The 22,180-nt window shown below is 44.4% G+C and overlaps 1 protein-coding gene and 1 long non-coding RNA gene across 7 annotated transcripts in view; one reads left to right on the plus strand and one right to left on the minus strand.

Annotated features, from left to right (window-relative positions):
* HS3ST5 (heparan sulfate-glucosamine 3-sulfotransferase 5) overlaps positions 1–13,252 on the minus strand; it is a 204,727-nt gene extending 191,475 nt beyond the window's left edge. For 2 of the 6 annotated variants that reach the window (XM_081944610.1, XM_081944613.1), the window contains exon 1: positions 12,531–13,237. The gene's annotated coding sequence lies outside the window, so the exon portion shown is untranslated. Of the gene's footprint in view, positions 1–12,230; positions 12,345–12,468 lie in introns of those variants that run through there. The other 4 variants (XR_014174667.1, XM_081944614.1, XM_081944611.1 and 1 more) reach the window with 4 other exon arrangements.
* The window catches only part of LOC309387792, a 957,351-nt gene that overhangs the window by 16,233 nt on the left and 918,938 nt on the right, over positions 1–22,180 (plus strand). The gene's annotated exons all lie outside the window — the stretch shown is intronic.

Here is a 22,180-nt window from a genome sequence, read left to right on the forward strand (position 1 = left end):
CACTTTTGCAATCTAAAGGAATAATAGCTTTATTAATATATGTGCATATAGGCATGCTTATTATAACATTTGTGAGTTCTGCTAACAGCACACTAGTTGGCTTAAGGTGCAAGTAATGCAAGATAGCCAATTTGTGTTGGACTAGTAGCTGTGCAGAAAGTCACATTCAAAGAGTAGCCATGGCACTTTTGGGGGTCATTTTTTAAAGAAAAACTTTTGAAAGGATGAAAAGATTGCATTCTGGGGAATAAACAGGTCAATACAAAAATATTTGAATACTTTAATATAAAAATAAACCATAACTGTTATATTCATAATATCTTATTTTCATTGTCATTATCTTTGAATCAATTGTTTTCCAGTAGCTTGCTCACAATTGTCATTGATTGCCTCTTAGGCGGTTTTCCGCTGATTGGACCATTTTTCAGAGTTGAATAACGAGATAACTCCAAAAGCCATACGGAAGCTATAGAAGATGCATGCAGCTTGCTCACCCATAAAATTTAAGTCAGATGCTTAAAACAGGTTCATTTGTATTAAAATTTAGATCTAATGAATTACATCTCCATTTCGACCCTTTGCAGCTTCTGGAGACAAGTGTCCTCTCATTACAAGAAAAACTGGATCTTAATAAAACAACCCTTCTCAAATGACATTCTGCCAGTACTGGGATCTGGCATTACAGTTCTAAGAAATCCGATCCATTTTTGTTCCCCCATTACTGAAAAATTCAGGGAACTGTAATCCCAACATACCGAGAAGCTTCAAATGGGGAAAGGCTGCATTAAGTAAACCTGGACATTATATATTACAAGATAGCATGGAAAGATTCTGGCTGGTCTGCATAGCAATATGGAGGTTTACAAGCATAGATTTCAGGAAGTGACAAGGATAATTATCTAGGACAACATCTTACATAACAATATTTCAATCGAAGCTAAATCAAGTCCTGGTAATATAATTGAACCAGAATATATTCATTAAAAAGACATGCACTCTTGATTGAAAAGACATCAATAAGCCACAGTCGCAAGACAGCTGCTTCATTATTTGACTACCTTTACAAATAAGTCAGCCTTTGGCCTTTTTCTGGATAAACCCAATTTATTCTGTGGTCTCAGTCTCTAATTAAAAATAAACATGGACACAGCCAAATAAAGAAATCATATTTTACAGATAATTTTTTAATGAAGTTCTTTGGTTGCCTACAATCATGTGTACTTTAGGAACTATCGATAGACTTGATTAAGACCAAGGTCAACTAGTATACGCTTGCTCATCTTCCCATTCATATAAACTTAATCATGATGAATGGTGTCATGAATATATTTAGTGTTCTGTAGGGAGAACGAGGAAGATAGGAACCGAGGCAAGGCAAGTTGAAGCTAACACAACTTTTATTAACAGTATAACATGGCAAAATGTAAGGCAAACCTCGACCCAGCAAACAGCAGCATTTGACAGCTGACAGCCCTTTTTATACTAGAGCTGTCAGACGCTGAACCAATAGAATGGCTGCATTCCCCCGCCAGCTGGCTGCTCGCGTCTCAACCAATCAGGGGCCGCAATGATAGTCAATGGCGTCGTAGCCTCGAGGACTTAACACCCCGCTCCTCCCAGTTAGCACATGCATAGTCAACCAAATACGCCGGCTGGCAGCAGCTCCGCCCAGATCGCCTTAGTTCAGGGGCGATGGCCAAACAAGGAGCCGCTGGTGGAGAGTCCTGTGGAACATCAGGAGACTGCGCAGTTGAGTCGGTGAGAAACTTAACCGCCGGGGGACTGACCGGATTCTCAGGTAAGCCTGGCGACCAGAACGCATTGGTGGAGGGTTTGCGTGCGGCTCTGTCTGCGCTGGAGCAGTCCCTGTCAATATTAGTTCCCTGGGGAAGGATTGGGCCTGCACTGGGTGCTGGTCTGCTGCGCTGGTGGCTCGCCGTCTGAGCTGGTTGATGTGTCGGCATCACATTTGCCCATCACTGAGCTGGACCTTATAAGAGTAGGGTTCAATTAGTTGCATGATTTGTCCGGGAAGCCATCTTGGTTTGGCCCCATAGTTTTGGGCGTACACTGAGTATCCCACATTAAAGGCCCATGTGGAGTTGCCTGCGAGGGGGCGTTTCTCTGCTGCATAACTGGGGTGTAGCCAGTCCAGGGTTGTCCGGAGCCGATGACCCATAAGCCGTTCTGAGAGACTTTGCTTGGGCACAGGGGTCGGGTCATTCCGTATGCCAGGCTGGCCTGAAAACATCTGGAAGGGTGCCGATGTAAACTGGGGCCCATTGTCAGTCACCATGTCAGGCAACCCATGGGTCACGAATAGCCTCCCCAGCACCCTAATTACGGCCTCCGAAGTGGTGGATGGCATGAGTGCCAGCTCCACCCACTTCGAGTAGGCATCTACGAGGACTAAGAAGTTCTGCCCTAAGAACGGGCTGGCGAAATCCAAATGGACGTGCCCATGGAGCCCGGGGCATGTCCCATTCCCTGATGGGCACAGAAGGGGGAACCAGCCTAGATTTCCTAGTCAATCTTTGGCCACCACATGTAGTTTCGGCCCAAAGCCTTCATGCGCACAAAGCCCGGGTGAGCAGTGTGCAGGCAACTTAAAATTGGCGACCTAAGCTTTGGGGGAGCTAACACCCTATTGCCCCATAACAGGGACTCGTTAAGGGTGGACAGCTCATGCTGCCGTATATAATAGGGGTGAAACTCAGGATCTACTGGCCCCTGTGGCCACCCCCTGCGCACCCAGTCCAAAACTTGAGCCAGTATGGGGTCTGTGGCAGAGAGCCTGGCAATATCCCAAGTGGATACTGGCATGGCCAATTCTTCAATTAAGAGGACCAAAACTATAGGAGCAGGGTCCAAAACAGGCGCTGGCAGAGGGCAGCGACTGAGGACATCAGCGTGCCCCAAGTTTTTTCCTGGGCCACATTGTAGCTGATAATTCTACGCCGCTAGAAAGACTGTCTATCTGGACATCCTTGGAGACAAAATCTGAGGAGTCTGGCGATCCCCCACCAGAAGACCCAAGAAGGGTTTATGGTCGGTCACTAAGTGAAAAAAATGACCATAAACGTAATTGTGAAACTGCTTTACCCCTGCAACAGCAGCTAGGGCCTCTTTATCCAGCTGACTGTAATTTCTTTCAGCTGCTGAGAGTGTGTGCTAATAATAGGCAATTGGGGCTTCTGAGCCATTAGGTATGATGTGACTCAGAATGGCCCAATGCCATAAGGCAATGCATCGCACGCCAAAGTTAATGGGAGGTGATCACTGTATTGCACTAATAAAGATTTGGATGTAAGGACATCCTTAACTGCCCTAAAGGCTTGGGCTTACTTAGACTCCCAATGCCAGGAGCCTATGAAGAGGCTCTGCCAAAGACGCCTTATGAGGTAAAAAAATGGAGTAAAAATTAAACAGCCCCAGAAAGGCTTGCAGTTCAGCCTTAGAGGGCGTGGGGACTTTCTTAATTGCCTCTACCTTGGATGGAGTAGGGTGGATGTCTTTGGAATCAAATAGATACCCCCAAAATTCTACACTGGCGGTCCCTATCCTACACTTTTCTTGCTTGAGTTTCAGCCCCACTTGGCAGAAATGGGTCAGGACTGTTCTTAATTTATCGACAAGCTTAGCTTGATCCAAAGCAGATATAAGCACGGCGTTAAAATAGGGTACCACCCCTGGCAGCCCCTGGAGCATCTACTCCATTAGGCTCTGGAAAATACCCAGGGCTACACTGACCCCAAATTGCAAGTGTTTACATTTGAAAGCTCCCCAGAGCCATGACAGTGGCTTTGTCCACCGGGAGCTGCTGGTATGCTTGTGCCAAATCTAACTTGGCAAAAATGTTTCCCTGGCCCAAGGAATGGAGCAGATGGAGCAGATGTTGAACCACTGGCTTGCAACTTTTTATTAATGGTGCATTTAAAATCCCCGCAAATTCTAATACTACCATCCTGCTTAATAGGTATTACTATGGTGGTCTCCCAGGGGGAGTGGTCTACTGCTTTGAGCACTCCTTGTGCTATTAATTTATCTAGCTCTAAATCTACCTTGGGCGAAGAGCAAAAGGCACTCTCCTGGGTTTTAGACGTATTGGAGCCACCTGGGGGTCCAAGTTAAAAGAAATGGGGGTCCCATTATATTTACCAAGCTTGTTGTCAAATATGTCTACGAACTCATTGGTCAGCACGGCGAAGGAATCTGGAACAGCAGAGTGGATGCCGGAGATGTTGAGCCCCAATGCGGGGAACCAGTCAAGCCCCAGGGGGCTGGGCAGATGGCCATCTACAATGATGGGAGGAAGAGTCCCCTGGAAGTTATTGCTAGCTATGGTGAATGTGCCGCAACCCACAATGGGTATTGGCTGTCCTTGATAGTCTCTGAGGCGAAGTGGGCACTGCCTGAGTTGAGCTTTGGTCAGGCTGGGCACTATCCGTTTGATAGTAGCCCGAGAGACCAGGGATTTGGAAGAGCCAGTGTCCACTTCCATCTTGCAGGGCTCTCCCTCTATGCGCACAGTCAGGTATATCTTATGGGTAGGCTTAGTCAGGGACGCATGGCTGATAGCCCAATCAGGGTGCTGCTGGTCACCTGCGATGGCAAAGCAGTCTTCGCGGTGTTTGGGAAGTCTTTTTACGAATTGTCTAGACAAGGTGCGCTCCGGAAGTGGGTCAGTGATTGGCATGGCCCATCAGCAGACCGTGGCTAAATGTCCTTTCCTGTCACACCGACGGCATATTGCAGCTTTGAACCTGCAGACTGACCTTGCATGATTCCTGCCACAACTCAGGCAACCCGCCTGAGATAAAAAATCAGCCTGAGTCCGTTTTTTTCCTGGTGGCCAGTTTGAGGTGGCTAATCTCTTCTTCCTCATTTGAGAAGTCTTCTTCGTTGTCTTCTTCGTGGTGGACAGCACGGCCCCTGCTGCCATGGGTGGCTGGTGGCAGAAATCTCTGAATTTCTGGATTTGTCCGACATTTCATATGCCGTGGCTTCATCCACGGCTGCCTGAAGGCTCAGCTCTTTTCGTGCCAGCAAGCATCACTGAAGTCTGAGGTCTTTGATACCACAGACCAGATGTTCTAAAAGGGCATCATCCAACGCAGGAAAGTCACAGGGCAGGGCCGCTGTTCTGAGGGAAGCCATGTAATCGCTCAGAGATTCCCCTTCTCTCTGGGTCCTCTGCCTAAACGCATAACATCTGGCTATGCGCAAGGGAGTTGGAGAGTAATAATTTTTATGTTTCTCCAAAAGAGTCTCCCAAGGCATTGAATGGATGGATTGAGGGGCTGCTAAAGTCCTGGCTGTTCCAAACATCTCATGGCCACTGAAAAAATATCCTCTTTTATGGCCACTGGACAAACCGGTGAAGTTGTTTGCCTTCAAGAAGCACTCGAACCGCTCGAGGTAGGTGTCCCATGTTTCAGTGGCTGGGCTGAATGCTGTGAATGCCGGTAGATTAGCCATCCTTAGAAGGATGGAACTTGAGGAATTAGCCTTGGAGCGACTTCTCGTCGCCTGTGACTTGAGGCAGCTCTTATTAGTGACTTCGCTTTTCCTTTACCTCAGTCCTGATCCCACCTTCGTCACCAGTGTTCTATAGGTAGTACGAGGCAGACAGGAACTGAGGCAAGGCAAGTTGAAGCTAACACAACCTTTATTAATAGTATAACATGGCAAAATGTAAGGCAAACCTCGACCCAGCAAATAGCAGCATTTGACAGCTGACAGCCCGTTTTATACTAGAGCTGTCAGACACTGAACCAATAGAATGGCTGCATTCTCCCACCAGCTGGTTGCTCACGTCTCAACCAATCAGGGGCCGGCAATGATAGTCAATAATAATAATAATAATAATAATAATATATTTATTTCTTAGCCGCACCCTCTCCCGAAGGACTCGGGGCGGCGTACAACGAAACATTCGAAATAAATATGTAAACAAAACAAACATATAACAAAGGTACACTAAAACATACAGACATACAAAAGGAGGAGATCGATTGATAAAAACAATTAAAATATTGTATTTAAAACCCCTAGAAATTAAATGAATTAAAATACCCAGTTAAAAACCCGTCAAGAGCGATATGGTTAAATCAGAGTTGAGCCAGGCCAGCTGCTTGGAATAGGTGGGTCTTAAGCTTAATACGGAAGGAGCGGAGGTCAGAGGTATTCCTAATATCCGGAGGGAGGTCATTCCACAGGGTTGGGCCCGCCACAGAGAAGGCTCTACTCCTAGGCGCCGCCCCACGACATTGTCTAGCGGACGGCACCTGGAGGAGCCCCTCTCTGTGCGAGCGAATTGGTCGCAGGGATGTATGGGGCAGAATACGATCCCGCAAGTAACTAGGTCCTAAGCCATGGAGCGCTTTAAAGATAGTTATCAAAACCTTGAAACGCACCCGATAGGCCACAGGAAGCCAGTGCAGCTCGCGCAGGAGCGGTGTCACGTGGGAGTACCTAGTACTCCCCATAATTACCCGCGCGGCTGCGTTCTGGACCAACTGCAGCCTCCGGGTGCATTTCAAGGGAAGCCCCTTGCATCGTAGCCTCGAGGACTTAACATTTAGCTATTTTAAAAAGCTATAGGTAGTGCCTGCTGAAGTGCATATGGCAGTCCTACACCACATTGACTTATAATGCCACCTCTCACCAATGTGAAGATTTTCATTTTTAGAATGATTTGGAAGAAGAAGAGATATTGGTGCCCCATAAACTTTGGCACCCTTGGCCAGAGCTTACTTGGCCTTAGCCTAATATCATCCTTGGACATAGGATTAATAACTGGTAATTTTATCCAAAGAGATTCCATATGGATCAAATCTATGTTATGCCTCTTCTACATCAAAGATTGGCAAACATCCTAATAAGTAATGCACCTTGACACTCTTGATAGGCCCTGAAGACCTGGTTTTGCCAGCTGGCTTAGTAACCCCTAAAGTGGTGTGGAGCTCATCAAGTGGTTTGTCTAATTGTTGTTGCCAGGGCATTGAATGCTGTATTTGTATGTCATTAGCTTTTGTATTTAGTGTTTTTATTTCTATAAGCTGCCTGAAGTTGGGTGGCCATATAAATTTCCTTAATTAATAAATAAACCTGATGTCCTTCAGATATTATGGACTACAGCTATTCTTCAGTTAGTCACTGTAGTTATTGACTATTCACAAGCACAACTGAAATAAATGGTAATTAAAAAATAATTTTCCTTCTTACTACTCTATTTCATGTGCCTGACAACAAAAGCCTTTAGTGTGAAACTGATTAAGGTCTGGTCAGTTTCAGGTAGCAGAATGAACTATGGAAAGGTTGTAATACACTAATTAAGCTCACAGAGCTAAGATTGTTAATTTGCAATTAACACATTTTAGGGAAGTGCTGTGCTGCAGTGAAAAGCTGCTTAGGAAGAGATTATTTAAGCAAAGGGCAAAAAAATGGGGGGGGGGAATGGGTCAGCTACAGCACACTGTATGAAAAAACTTTTATCAGAACAAGACAGCAGCAGCTGATGATGTATGTATGTATGTATGTATGTATGTGTGTGTGTGTGTGTGTGTTTGTGTGTTTGTGTGTTACAACCCCTGGTATGCCCAAATATGGGAGGGAGCTCACTACTCCCTCTTTCTGTCATTCGGCTCATCACAGAAAACCATCCAGGCAGAAACCCATATTTTTATTTTAATGTTGCCTTTATATATTTATATGTATTCCTCTATATCTGCTCTGGAAGATGAAGAAGATTCCCCCCAATAAAATAGATACGGATGGGTGAGATGAAGGAAAGAGAGTAATAGGACGCTTTATTGCACAAATGGAAATCTACTTGAATTGGACACAGCTATTCGATAGATGTTTTTATCCGTTTACATCAAATGAAATTTATCTCAAAGAAAAATAAATTTCCACTTTATAGAATAAGCAGTTGATTGCTTACATTTTTTATTAACTCTGCCTTATTTAAATATAATTCATAAATTATTCTTGAATCCATGTTTTGGACTTTGGACTTCTGCTACCTGCCCAATTCATCATAAATTTAAGTGCAAATATGAAGCAATTTCTTTTTAAAAAATCAGTGTAACCATCCACTCAAGAAATGCATATTTTGCATGTTTAACAAAAAAGAATATTCATTGAATACACCTTTATAGTTGACTTGCATTTCTTCAACTTCATCCCAAACTATTCCTGCACTAGCTTCCACTGTGGAGAAAATGGCAAACATCATGGCTATGAAAAATTCTGAATAGGCTAATGATAAAATATCATGACTTATGTTCAGTATTTCAGATTAAGAATAAATAATATTTACATATATTAGACAACAGGGTATGCATGGATATTCTATACTAGAAGATTGTATCTGGACATGAGTAGCATTATATATTTTTATTTATTTGGATGGATGGATGGATGGATGGATGGATGGATGGATGGATGGATGGATGGATTCAATGCGTTCCCCAATAAAAACCTGTTTAGAAACATAGCAAAACTTATTTTATGCAACAGAGGCCTCCATTTTTGCACCTACCTATGCAGGCTGCTACCCTAAAACAAATTCTTTTGTTTTTTAAGAAACAGACTACAAATAGCATATTATAACTAGAAATTAACATTGTGCTAATCTATATGTCTTCTCAAAAGAAAATCAGTGGGCTTTCTCCCATGTCAGACTGCATAGTCTTAAGGCTATGATTATTTACACCTTTTACAGTTTTATTAAATTATAAATCCCAATTATCTGTCTTCCCAAAGTCTCTACTATTATGCAGCAAAACCTTTGTATTTATGACAGTCCCTAGAGACTACAATAAATGCATACAATTATTCAAGATTATTCTAGCCATTAAGTTACAATATTTTACTGCTAAAATTTGAATGGATATATTTCTCCTTCACAAAGTAAATTGACTGAGCAAAAATGTTCTGTTTAGCTCCCTTCCTCCCCAAGCAAAAAAAAAACTAGATAAGAAAAGCTAAATAAACTAGATAAAGGAACAGTCACTGAGATTTTCCTCTTCCCGCCCCTTTAGAATTTTTGAAAAGATTAAGTCAAACACCTAATTTGGTCTCTGGCTTCCTAACAGCTTGATTCTGGCAAATTATCCTCTTTGCATTCATTTAAAAATCTTGAACTTTATAAAATTATCTAGCCAATCCTCACACAGAGTGTTTACTGTTAACGATGTCTGTTTATCCTGGGGAATTCCCACGGGTGACATAAAGCTTTTGGTAAGCTATATCAACAATCCTGCAAGCAGGAAACCTTTCCTGTGACATCTTCCTCCACAGGAGTGCTTTGAAATGTTTGTCATGAAAGAATATGTATGACAAGTGTTACACCAGTGTGAATGCTCTACATGGATTGCCTTTGAGTTAGGATACCCCACTCAGTTCATGTGGATTCCGTATTCTGTTTTGTGTACTAAATGAAAATTCTTCTGAACCACTTGCTGAGAACTAAACAAAATAGTAAAATATCAAAGTGGTCTACATATAACATCTTGCGAATTTTGAGCAGCATTCTGCATATACATCATGATCTATTTCTTTTCAGATTTTCCCTTTTATTGACATAAATTCAAAATTTATGTTTCAAAATTCTCATCAGTTTGAAACTCACTCCCTAAAAAAATACAACGTAGCATTAATGATAATGATTAAAGCATAAATATTTAGCCAATAGTATCATATACAAATTATATAGTGGAAGATTATTTTCCTCTAACTCAAAACATGAGTAATGCAGGGTAAAGAATGAATGATAATTCATTCTTGTTACTAACTTTTCATAGTAATACAGTGCTGAAGAAACACTAGCAGCTAACATCTTTAGTTGATATTTCTGCTCACTGGATGTTGTCTTATACAGATTTGCAAATGTGTTGTAATTTTGAATGCTATGTTTCTGATATCAATATTTAATATTTTAACAAAGGTATACTATTATCTTGTTGTGACATTACTAATTCATATAACTCAAGATCCAAAGATCTCCTGAGAAAATATGACTTTCCATATGGATGTTTAAGTCCCTTGTTTTTTTTCTTTAGGAAAAATATTTTGGGCTTTATTTCAGGTAATGCTCAAATATCCCCTGAGTTTTGGAAGTGCTGTATCTTATGATGTGATATGATGTCATAAGAGATTTTCTGGCATTTATGAAAATTCTACACACTTCTATTGGAATCCAGATCAACATCTAATTCAAATACTATGCTTTCTAATGATGCATTGCACTGCTATTTCATTCTAATACCATACATTATTTTATTTCATAAACTAAGCATATAATGTTCTAAACATACGAGACCTTACTTAATAGCCTTACATGTTAAAATCATTGAGCTATCCAAGATCATATATTTTCAGGATTATCATAAGTGTTCATATATTTTAAGGTACTATGCATTTATTGTTTGATAAATAAGCTAACAACAACCATATCATTGATAAGTTTATGAAATGTTATTTCATACAACTTGAAGCTTTTTGTTTCAATAAGATTATTGCTTCTCTGATGATAGACTCATGATAAGACTCATCCACAGAAATAACTCTTTAATAAATGGATTTTGGCATTGACCATAAGGAAAAAAAATGATCCATAAGAGTAGATATAGATATTACAGGCATTTGGAAAACAACTGATCATTTTGTAATTTAATTAATATTTTCTTCATTATAAGAACAGCTATGTGGCGAAATGTCTACTTTATCTATAAATATATTTGCTCCAAACAGTTACATGTTCACTTTTCAAAATATGAATAAAAAGTCCAGAGCTGGATAAAGAGCTTTAAAGCCATTGACACATAATATGTTACCTTAAATGGTTTCTTGAAACAGAAGCATAAGAAAGTATAAAGGAAAAACATTATCTGCCATTCCTTTCACAATAAATTTAAGCATAGTTAAATATTTATCACATTTTTCTACAAAAAACATGAAATACTAGGCAGTGCTTCAACATTTTGCTATAAACCTCTGTGGATACCTAATAAATAAATAAAGCAAAGGTGTTTTCAACTGCCTTGCAGTTTAAATTATAGTTAGTTTTGCTTTTTTATAAAATGTTTTAGGCAATGAATCAGGCCTCCAGCTGTGAACAATTATATTTAACTAAAAATGCCCATTGTGTTTTTTAAAAAAAAAATCATATGATGCACACACAAACATACACACAAATCTACAGGATAAATACAGTACACATTGTTTTAAGTCTAACACCTGCTTATGATATTGTAGTTGGATTATTTCAAGAAAGTGGTATCTGCACTTTTCCTTTCCAGTTTTAAGGCTGTTTTTTTATCCTTTTTTAAAAAAAACATGAATTGTTTTCCTTTATCTCATTTTCTGAAACCCACGTTATCATTTTAAGTACAAAGTTACTGAATATTACCTCAGTCTACCAACTGAGATTCATATACCTCTAGAGTTCAGGTCCCTAGAAACCAAGCTTTGAGTGTGAAACTCAAAAGGACAAATGAGTGTCAAAAACACTTGATTCTAAAATTAAGGGGAAAATACTCAAACTGCTTAACAAATCAAAATTTAAAAAATGCCTAATATGTTTCACCTAAACCGTGCAGAGTCGTGTGGGGCTCTTCAGTTTTCCTACCCACCTATTTAGCGTTGCTCTATCAGCCAGGAACTGTTACACATCTGAATGAAGTTGCCGGCAGAAGGGGAAAGAAACTGGTTCACCGACACCCATTGGATAGAAAACATTTTTGCAAATATTACAGGTTTCCTTAAGGGGTGCACATTTCACAGTGACAGCCTGCTGTTAAAAACAGGGCAAAAGCGACTGGCGGGGGGGGGGGCACTTTTCACACCCTGTGCCGGGGGTTTTTGGTCCAGGTGCTGAAATGTGTGTCCCCCCCCCCCCCCAAGAGAGTGTCAGCCCTAAAAGCAGAAGACGATCCTGAGAGGAAATACTTGAAAGGCACAAGGTGGTAATATACCTTTCTCAAAGCGGCTGCCGGGAAGCTTGTACCTGGAAAACCTTCCCTCAGGTAGCCCAGGGGGGAAGGACCCTCTCCTTGTCACAGCTGCTTCTCCTCCATCGGAGCCAGGGAACAGCGAGCCCCGCACTAATTAACTGCCACACCGGACCAATTTGGACAAACCCAGAATATCCCAGCCATACTCATTTCCCCCCGCGGTGCCATCAAGCAATTCACCAGAAGAGCCTCATTTATCACTCGTCGTACCTGACCCGCATACAATGGGACTTACTCCCAGGTAAAGTCTGCCTAAGCACCGAAGGAAGCATTATCGAACAATGCACTGCGGAGCGCCTTCCAAACTGCACCAGAGGAACACAGACGCTCTTTACAAGCATCACAGACACACAGGCGCAAACGCGCGCACACAGCTATACGTACCCACACGCACGCACACAAACATACACACACAGCCCAAGCCCAAAAGTGTATCCGTAGACCCAACCTTCCAGCGAAGCCGGGAAGAAGCTCCAACTGCACGGGGTCGGGTCAAGGGACGCCACAAACCTCTTGCCCGCTTCTGCCTCCGGACCCTCGCGTCAAAGCAGTCCCTGCTCAAAGTCCAGAGGGCGGGTAGGGCGAGAATGTTCCGTAGCCTCTCGCTGCCCTCGCTCGGTCTCCTCCCGGTTGCCCCGGCGGGTCGTTTGGCTGCCTGTGAGATTAGGACGCCACCGCTTGGCGGGTTTGCCGAAGCTTGCTTCGCCAATCAGGGCTCTCGCTGCTTTTCTCCCCTCCCGCAGAAGCCGAAGAGGAGCTGGGCGCGAGTGGAGCTCCCAGCCGGAGCCCAGGAGCGCGCGGGAGAACTAGCGGAGTTCAGGAGGCGGCGCCTGCTGCACATCCCAGAGCGGCCGAGGCCAGGTGCGGCGGCAGCAGCAGCAGCAGCGCTCGCTCCCGCGGCGCAGGCACAGCGCGACTGGCGGCAGTAGCGGCCGCTAACCGAGCCCCTTCACTTCCAGGCTGCTCTGCTTCTGAGGAGCTGGGGCAGCGGCGGAAGGAGGAGGAGGAGGAGGAGGAGGTGGGGCTGTGGCACATTCTTTTCCTCACTTCCACAGGCAGCCGACGAACAAAACTATTCCGAGTTCCAGTCAGGCAGTTCGCCCTTCCCTCGCCTTCGGGAAGCAGCCGCCAAGCACGCCCGTTATGTGCGCCTGTGCGGCTCCCTCACAAGTAACGGAGCCTCGTTTCTTCTCCCCGCGGCGCTGTTTGCACGCAGCAGCGCAGCTCGTCGCCCATTCTCCACAAACACCACCACCACCCTCCCTCGGTACGAGTCGCCGCGTTTTCTGCCGGTCCCCGGGCGTTTGCTCGCGCGTGGCGTGGCCTCTCCCGCCCCCTAATTTTCGGCGACAAGAACCTCGTTCGCGAGGGGGGCGAGAGAGAGAGCTTGCTTTGCTTTTCCCCTCCCGACAATCCCTCCTTTTCAGCCAAAGCTGAAGAATTCCCTCTCTCCCTCGGTCGCCCTTGCTGCTGCTGCTGTTACCGCCTTCCGATTTTGCGACCTAAGCGAGTTGTTCCTATCCTGCCTGGCGGGGGTGGGGAGGGGACGGCGAGAAAAGAGCAAAAAAATAATAATTGCAACGCAGACCAGCCTTGCCACCGATTGGGTGGCAGAGCCCGGATAAACGGAGGGAAAGGCGGTGGGGGTTCTGATTCCCTCACCCCGCCCGAGGAATTTGGCGAGGCTGGGATGGTGGCCTGACTCAGGTAAATCTCGGATTCCCGCACACCAAATGGGCAAACCGTCTCTTTGTCAGGCTTCCATGGCAGACCGCGGGCTCGATGCCAGGGGCATCTGAAAGAGCCCACTTTTAAAACGCAGCAGCGGCAGACGACCCAGCAAAGCAAACAAAAGAAACGGCACCGGCTCTCTGGACCGCAACTCTTTAGTAGGGAAGAGGGAGAGTAAAGAGAAGGGACCGCTGGTAGGAAAGAATCTACCCCACGAAGGGACGGCTTTGCATTTCTCCATGGTGTGGCTAGTATGATTTGACTCTGCTTTTGTAGAAGATCAGTTACCCAGACTGCTCCCTTCCCGTGGAGCATTTCCAAACTCCAATACATAGGTCACAGATAAGCAAACCTTGCTGTACTGCCTCATTTGAACACAGTTTCATGTTTTTTAGCCCAAGGAACAAAATGTATCCCTTACTCAGTCTATCTATCTATCTTGTAAAGATGTATCCGTTTCATTATGAATTATCATCTATGCACGCTTAGTGATTTGCTTCTGACATTTGTGGGAATTCCTACAGGTGTATATTTCACTGCACTGGATAATTTGTGCATTGGTATGCATCTCATAATTACTCCGTAAGCCCTAACTCAGCAGATCAGATGGACAGACATGTTGTTAGATCTGGGCAACGAGAGAACAGACTGCGGACACGAAGTGACTTAACAGCTCTTTATTAGTAGTAGTAGTAGTGATCCAGCTTGCTCTGTGGTCGGAGGTTTCCCCTTTTATAGGGATCGGGTACGCCCCTCGACCAATCAGAACGATACCTGTTTCCCGCTGTAGCAGCGGACCAGAGAGGAGACTTCCTACGATATATGCTAATATCTAACACCCCTCCCCTCTTAGACGGAACATTGCGGTTGGTTATGTAGTCCTTAAGGTATGTTGGAGTTTGCCTTACTTGAGTGGAGCGTCGCAGTTCGGGTTGGTCAGGAGTAGTTGCAGGATCAGTTGCTTTCTTTGTTTCGAGTTCTGGTGTTTTCGGACTTTCGTTGCTTGGGCGTTCGGGGGCCTGCTCGCTTACGTTGCTTGGGGGTTGTTCTGTCTCGCGCTCGACCTCTTGCTCTGTCCTGGGCTCGCAGGTGTCGTAGTTCTCTGTGTTGGGCCTCTCGAGTGGCTGACTTTGCGTTGGTAGGTAGCTCTCGTCCTCGGCTCGTAGGTCTGAGTGCGCCAGGCGACCCCAAAGTTGATCGATGTGCCTCTTCCAATTTCACCCATCTTCCAGTTCCAACAGATATGATCGTGGACCCGTGATGCCAATGACCGTTGCCGGCATCCACAATGTTCCCCCTGCATAGTTGTGGGCGTATACCGAATCCCCTATGCTGAAACTCCGGATTTTGCTTGTGGAGTCTGGGGGTGCTGTGGCAGAGTAGTTGGGGTGAAGACGGTCCAGGTGAGACTGTAGACGGCGGCCCATGAGCATTTCGGCGGGGCTCCTTCCCGTCGTTGCACTGGGGGTAATGTGCTGAATGAGGAGGTAATGGTCTATGCGTGTTTGCCAATCACCTGGACCCATCCTAGCGAGGGCCTCTTTCGCGGATCGCACCATTCTCTCTGCCTGTCCGTTTGATGCCGGATGGAATGGCGCGACGAGGGCATGCCGAATTCCCTGACCTGCTAAAAACGTTTCGAAATGCATGGCCGTGAATTGGGGCCCGTTATCGGAGACCAGGAGGTCAGGCAGGCCATGAGTGGCGAAAAGTCGCCGTAGAACTTTAATGACTGCCTCGGCCATGGTTGAAGTCATTAGGACTACTTCTAGCCATTTGGAATATGCATCCACAACTATAAGGAAAGTCTGACCTTGAACTGGCCCTGCGAAGTCGATGTGTATTCTCGACCAGGGTGCTTTCGGCTTTTCCCATTCCATGGCGGGCGCTTCCGGGGGTGCTGGTCTTGATTCTTGGCATGGATCGCAAGTGGCCACCCACTCCTCTATCTCTTTGTCCATGTTTGGCCACCAAACGTAACTTCTCGCTAAAGCCTTCATCCTAACGATCCCCGGATGCCCAACATGTAATGCATCTAACACAATTTTACGTAAGGCATAAGGAATAACAACTCGATCCCCCCACAATAAACAACCTTGTAACACTGAGAGTTCGTCCCGTTTTGACCAAAACACTTTGAATTCTGGGCCCACGTTTCCCTTCAGCCACCCCCTCCAAACCCAAGTTTGAACTTGCTTTATTAAACTGTCTTTAGAGGAGAACCTTGCAATGTCGCAGGAAGAAACCGGTCCAGAGTCCAAACAGTCAATGAGCAACACCGGTACTTCGGGAGTGGGGTCTGGCAAAAGGTCCGGTAGTGGGCAACGGCTGAGTGCGTCGGCGTGTCCTAGAGTGGAGCCCGGTCGATGAATTAACTTGTAGGAGTACGCAGCCAGGAAAAAAGTCCACCTGGTCATGCGTGGAGAGAGGGATACCGGGGTGGGGCGGTTTCCCGCCAAAAGTCCCAACAGCGGTTTGTGATCCGTAATTAGTTCAAAATCGCGGCCGTAGAGGTATTCATGGAAACGTTTTACTCCAGCTACCGCAGCTAACGCTTCCCTGTCCATCTGGCTGTAGTTCCTCTCGGCCGATGAAAGAGTTCTAGAGTAGAAGGCGATGGGCGCTTCTTTTCCGTCTGGCATCCTGTGGCTAAGGACTGCGCCGACTCCAAAAGGTGATGCGTCGCAGGTCAATACTAGCGGTAGTGTCTGGCTGTATTGGACTAGCAGCGAGTCAGTGGTGAGCAGGCGCTTTACCCCGGCAAAAGCTGCTGCTTCGGATCGTCCCCATCTCCATGGTGCGTTTCGCTGGAGTAGTCGATGTAGCGGCTCAGCAACGGTCGCCTTCTGTCTCAGAAAAACGCTGTAGAAGTTAAGTAGTCCGAGGAATGCCTGCAGCTCGGTCTGGTTACGTGGTGTGGGGGCGTCCTTGTCAGGGGAAAAACGCCCTGGGGAAATCTGAGATCAATGGACCGTGGCTGATTCCCTTCCGCATATCTTTTGAGATATTGAGAAAAATAAAAGTCTTTAAAAGTATTCTAATTAATAAACAAACTTTAATAATAAAATAAAAAGTAAATGAAACAGAAATAACTAATGGTTACATTTTGATAATGAAAGCTACGTCTGCCAAGCTGGCAGCCGAACAAAGAAGAAAAGAATTTTGGAATGTGTAACGCGTGCGCAATAAATCACTTTCAGATAACATTTTGTTTTATGACCTGCACAATAAAGCTTTCTTAGTTTAACTCTTGAGTGTCAGTTTAGGCAGTTCAGGCCTAGCAAACTTTTTAACATCGTGACAGTCCTGGATCGCCTTAATTTTCTTTGAAGTGGGGTGTATTCCCTGACCATCGATTCTATATCCCAGGAATTCTACGCTAGGCACGTTAATTTGGCATTTTTCTTTTTTAAGGCGGAGACCCTTCTCTCTGATTCTGGCCAAAACAGTTCTGACTCTTTTATTTAATTGCTCCTCGTTTGCAGCGGACACCAAGATGTCGTCGAAATAGGGGACGACTCCCGGTATCCCTTGCAAAAGCCGTTCCATGACGCTCTGGAACAACCCTGGAGCAATGCTCACACCGAATTGCAGCCGGTTGCATTTGAATGCCCCTCTATGCATCACTATAGTTTGGGCCTCCGCTGTGGCGCTGTCCACGGGCAATTGCTGGTAAGCTTGTGCCATGTCTAACTTTGCAAATATCTTTCCTGGCCTCAACGAGTGCAATAAGTGCTGAACTACTGGCACAGGTATGCGCTTTGTTGTAGTGCGACATTAATTGTGCATTTATAGTCCGCGCAGATGCGGACTGACCCGTCTGGCTTAACTGGGGTCACAATGGGCGTTTCCCAGCGCGCGTGATCCACCGGCTCAAGGATTCCTTGTTCCACTAGCTTATCTATTTCCTTATCTATTTTTGGGCGGAGTGCAAAAGGCACTCATCTCGGTTTAAGTCGGATTGGCGCCACGTTGGGGTCTAAGTTGAATGAGATTGGTTTACCCACATACTTACCAAGACCGGGGCTGAACACATCCTCGAACTCCTTAAATATCTGCTCAGCGCTGCTGTTCTCCACGCTGTTGATCCCGGTGACTTCCAGCCCCAAGGCTTCAAACCAATCTAGTCCTAGAAGGTTCTGTAATGGTGCGGTGGCGACGGTCACGGGCAGCTGGGCTACGATGTCCTTGAAACGGATCTGGAATGTGCCCTGGCCCACGATGGGGACTTGGTTCCCCTGGTAGTCTCGCAGCAGGATGTCTGGAACACGTAGTTGGCTCTTTTTGAGGCTAGGGATAGCCTGTTTCATGGATGCCCATGAAATGATCGTCAGGGACGATCCTGTGTCAACTTCTAGCTCGCAAGGTGAGCCCTCCAAGAGAACTGTGACTTTCAGCCTTTTTGGCCGCTTGGCGCGGACCTGACTTATCGTGGTGAGATACGTTCGCAACTCCTCTCTCTGGGTCAACTCTATCTCAGCATCTGTATCCTGAAAATACTCTCGTTGAGCGTCTTGATAGAACGCTCTTTCAGCTCTTTGTGTGTAATCTCTCTGGGGATACGCTCGCTCAGCTCTTTGGGAATTTTCTCTCTGGGTAAACACTTGTGGATTTCTCTCTGGGCGCCCTTTTTGGTTTCGCCAAGCCCCTGGGTTGGGCTTCTGTTGGCGGTACATGGGTGGCTGCCGTGAGGCAGGGACTTCGCTCCGGCACACTCGTGCGATGTGCCCAAGTTTGTTACAGTGCGAACAAACAACGTTCCTGAACCTACAGGTAGACCGGGGGTGATTCCCTCCGCAGCTTGCGCAGGGCGGCAAACGGAATCCGGGTCTCCCCCCAGGTCTCACGTGACTGCTCCTCATCAGGTGACTTTCCTCGAGCTCGGGATCCTCGAAATCTGGAATGGTGTCCTCGTAGTGGACTCTGGTGTGTCTTGGCGCTGGCTGGCCTGTGTTGAATCCGCGTTGAATTGTCTCCGCTGATCTGTCTGCTGCTTCTGAAGCTCTTGCCTCGTTGAGTACAATCTGTAGGCTTAAATTGTTTTTTGCTAACAGCCGTTTTTGTAGGGAAATGTCTCTCAGCCCGCTAACGAGTCGATCCATAATCTGCTCATCCAGGTCTCTGAATCCACAATGTGTGGCTGCCTTTCGTAGAGCTGCAACGTACTGGTTGATAGATTCTTCCACCTTCTGGTTCCTCGTGTTGAATGCTTGGCGGCAAACATGGCGGGACGGTTTTGGCGCGTAATGAATCTGTAGAGCTTGTTGCAACGCCGTCCATGATACTGCCTGTATTGGAGTAGGCGCGGTGAGGTCTCTGGCCGTGTTGAAGACTTCTTTCCCGCAGTAGCCGAGGAAGATGTTTTTCTTCCGGGTGTCGGTGATCCCCGTGTATTCGTTCGCTTCGAGAAAACACTCGAAATGAATCATGAAGGCTTCCCATTCGTCGTTCGCTGGGTCGAATGGAGCGGGGGGAGCGTGCATCACCATCTTCTCTCGTTTGAATTTGCCGCGCTGTGTGGCCTGAGATGGCTGCCGGAATTTCCGCCGAATTCCTAGGCTGGATCAAATCCGGAGATTCTGGAGGTAGCATTCTTCGTCCTATCTGTCTCTCGATCCCACCCTCGTCGCCAATGTTAGATCTGGGCAACGAGAGAACAGACTGCGGACACGAAGTGACTTAACAGCTCTTTATTAGTAGTAGTAGTGATCCAGCTTGCTCTATGGTCGGAGGTTTCCCCTTTTATAGGGATCGGGTACGCCCCTCGACCAATCAGAATGATACCTGTTTCCCGCTGTAGCAGCGGACCAGAGAGGAGACTTCCTACGATATATGCTAATATCTAACACATGTAATGTTCAAACATTCATACATGTGTAGACACAACCCGATATACTCTTTGAATGTTATAATACTGTGTTTACATTGGTGCAATAAATTTGGGGATGTAGTTGTTAATAGCCCCAAAATGTTTTAAAATTTACATTAATAATTAATGTAAGAACAACATTTAATTGATATAATTGCAATGACTTAGCTCTTACTATGTTTAAAAACAAAGTTGATTACAATTATATGGGTTTGTAGTTCTTTAAGTGGTTTTCTCTCTACTTCTCCCACACTTGTGGTTGTTGGCCTTGTGAATTGTGCTCTCCTAGCCTTTATTCTTGATTCCACTTTTCCTCTTTCTTTCAAGCTAATTATAGTTCCTTATAATTCCACAACTGTTGATTTCCTGCTTCTGTGGTTTCTTCTGTTTTCCTGAGACCTTCAGATAACTAAAATCTCTCTCTTAACATTTAAGCAACTCAGCCAATGATGGCTAAATCTGTTGCTCTTTCTATAATAGCAACTCATTTAATCCCTGGGGATGACTTCATCTTGTTATAAACGAATGCTCTACAACACACATTCTAGAAGCATGTGACTATTGCATTTAAGTCCAACACTATTTCCTCTCCTCTCCTCAGTGAATGCAACTGTGATGATGCAAAGGATTGCAAAGTTGATTGTTATTATTTATTTAGATGACATAACGCAAGATGGTGGGTAGTAGCAAAAATCTGAATTATGCATTTTTTTCTCAAAAAGGAACTAATGGTGTACTTCTTGTAAGTCAGATTTGAGGTCGTCTTTATAGTTCACTAATGATTGTCAGTTCTTTTTTTAATAGACATTTGCATTTACTTTACTAAAGAAAGGCATGGCATTGATATTTAATATGCCATGGTGAACACATAGTTTATTAAAGAAAATTTAATGTAACAGAAAGGGAAAGTGAGTAAGGTCAGTGCTATTCTTTCCCCTTGACCATAGCAAGGCAGTAACCTAATAAATCATTTTAAAACTTTATTGATCTGGGAAATAACAAAACTGTAAACTTGTCAGTTTGACAAGTAATCTACCGTAGTAATATATCACAATAGAAATGGATACCAGACATAAAAGGCTACAACAATAAAATATTCAGTGATAAAGAATTTCTTAGCCACTTACAAGTGTGGTGTATATGCTTTTATTGGCATGCATGTTTATGCAAGGTTTCTCTGGAATAAAAATAAATTGGGATTTCAAATAAGGGAACAAAGTGAAACATAGTCCAGAAGAAACTGGATGCCAAGTTTGTTGAGCGCTTTAATCCTTTTAGGGGAACGTAATACATATTTGGATGGTTTTATCTTTTCTCTAACTTTGCAAACCTTAGTATTGATATTAATGGTTTTTAATGGTTTTAAAAATAGCACTAGTTGTACTAATGGGAGCATAGGCATTATCAACCATATCTACTAAAGCACAAAAATTGGAGGGGGACAGAAAAGATTCTAGGATTTCTTTTCATTCAAATCTTTATTTTGTGCTATAACAATAATATGTAGGAAAAGAAATCCTTTCTATTCAGAGTAGCACTGAATCTCTCAACCCAAAGGACATGACATTCAGGATTATTGAGAATGCATGTTAACATTTACATAAGTAACTGAACCAGCTCTATAAAGTGGACAACATGAGATAACAAAGTCAGGTGCTATATGATGTTCCTCTTGAATTCAGTTGTGAACAGAACTGTGTTACTGGAAAGAAGAAAAGTGTATGTCACGTAATCTGTCCTCATGATATGGAACAGCATTCCCCAATCTTTCTGGCACCAGGGACGGGTTTCATAGAAGACAATTTTCCATGGATCTGTGTGTGTGAGTTGGGGGGGGGGGGGGGAGAATTCATGCAACATAGATCTCCCATATGCTTAGGTGAAGGTTCGCTCACTCACCCATTGCTTGCATGGCCATGGACCGATCCCGGTTCCTAGCCCAGGGTTTGGGTATCCCTGATATACAACTTTATTGTATGGCCAATATTGAGATAAAATTGAATTGCAAATTCAGTCAAAAACTATATTAATAGGGGGGTATCATCACCTCACAATGTCTGTGAGAAACTTTGGCATCTACCTTTATATTAACTTATTTGGAATTCCTGTGCTTTCCTACAGTTATGGTTTGAGATACAAGAAAACTGCATCTCATTTCTTTGGCTATGTGTTATGCAGACATGTTCTCAAGAAATTTTCTGATATATACATGCTCATACCAAACATATTTAATACTGAGGTCATAATTAAAAACAATGGCTTTTACAATTGCAACAGAAAACAACAATGCAGATATAATTCTAAAAACCCTAATCCCTTGCTTCAATAACATATCTAATATTCCCGAATAATTTATATAAACTGTTGAAAAATCCACCTCATACTAGCTATCCTTTACGTGGGTCTCTCAATGTGTGTATTTCAATGAAAGAGCATAAATATCTTGATGCAGTAAAGTGAGTAATATTTCTGATTTCATATTTTCCTAAGGGTGAGCATTTTGAAGTCCTGGAGATGGTGATTCCATTTCTCTCTGGTGAACCACTCTCTTTGGAATGTA

The sequence above is a fragment of the Natrix helvetica genome, assembly GCF_964273705.1.
Source record: "Natrix helvetica genome assembly, chromosome: 2".
NCBI classification, from domain to species: domain Eukaryota; kingdom Metazoa; phylum Chordata; class Lepidosauria; order Squamata; family Natricidae; genus Natrix; species Natrix helvetica.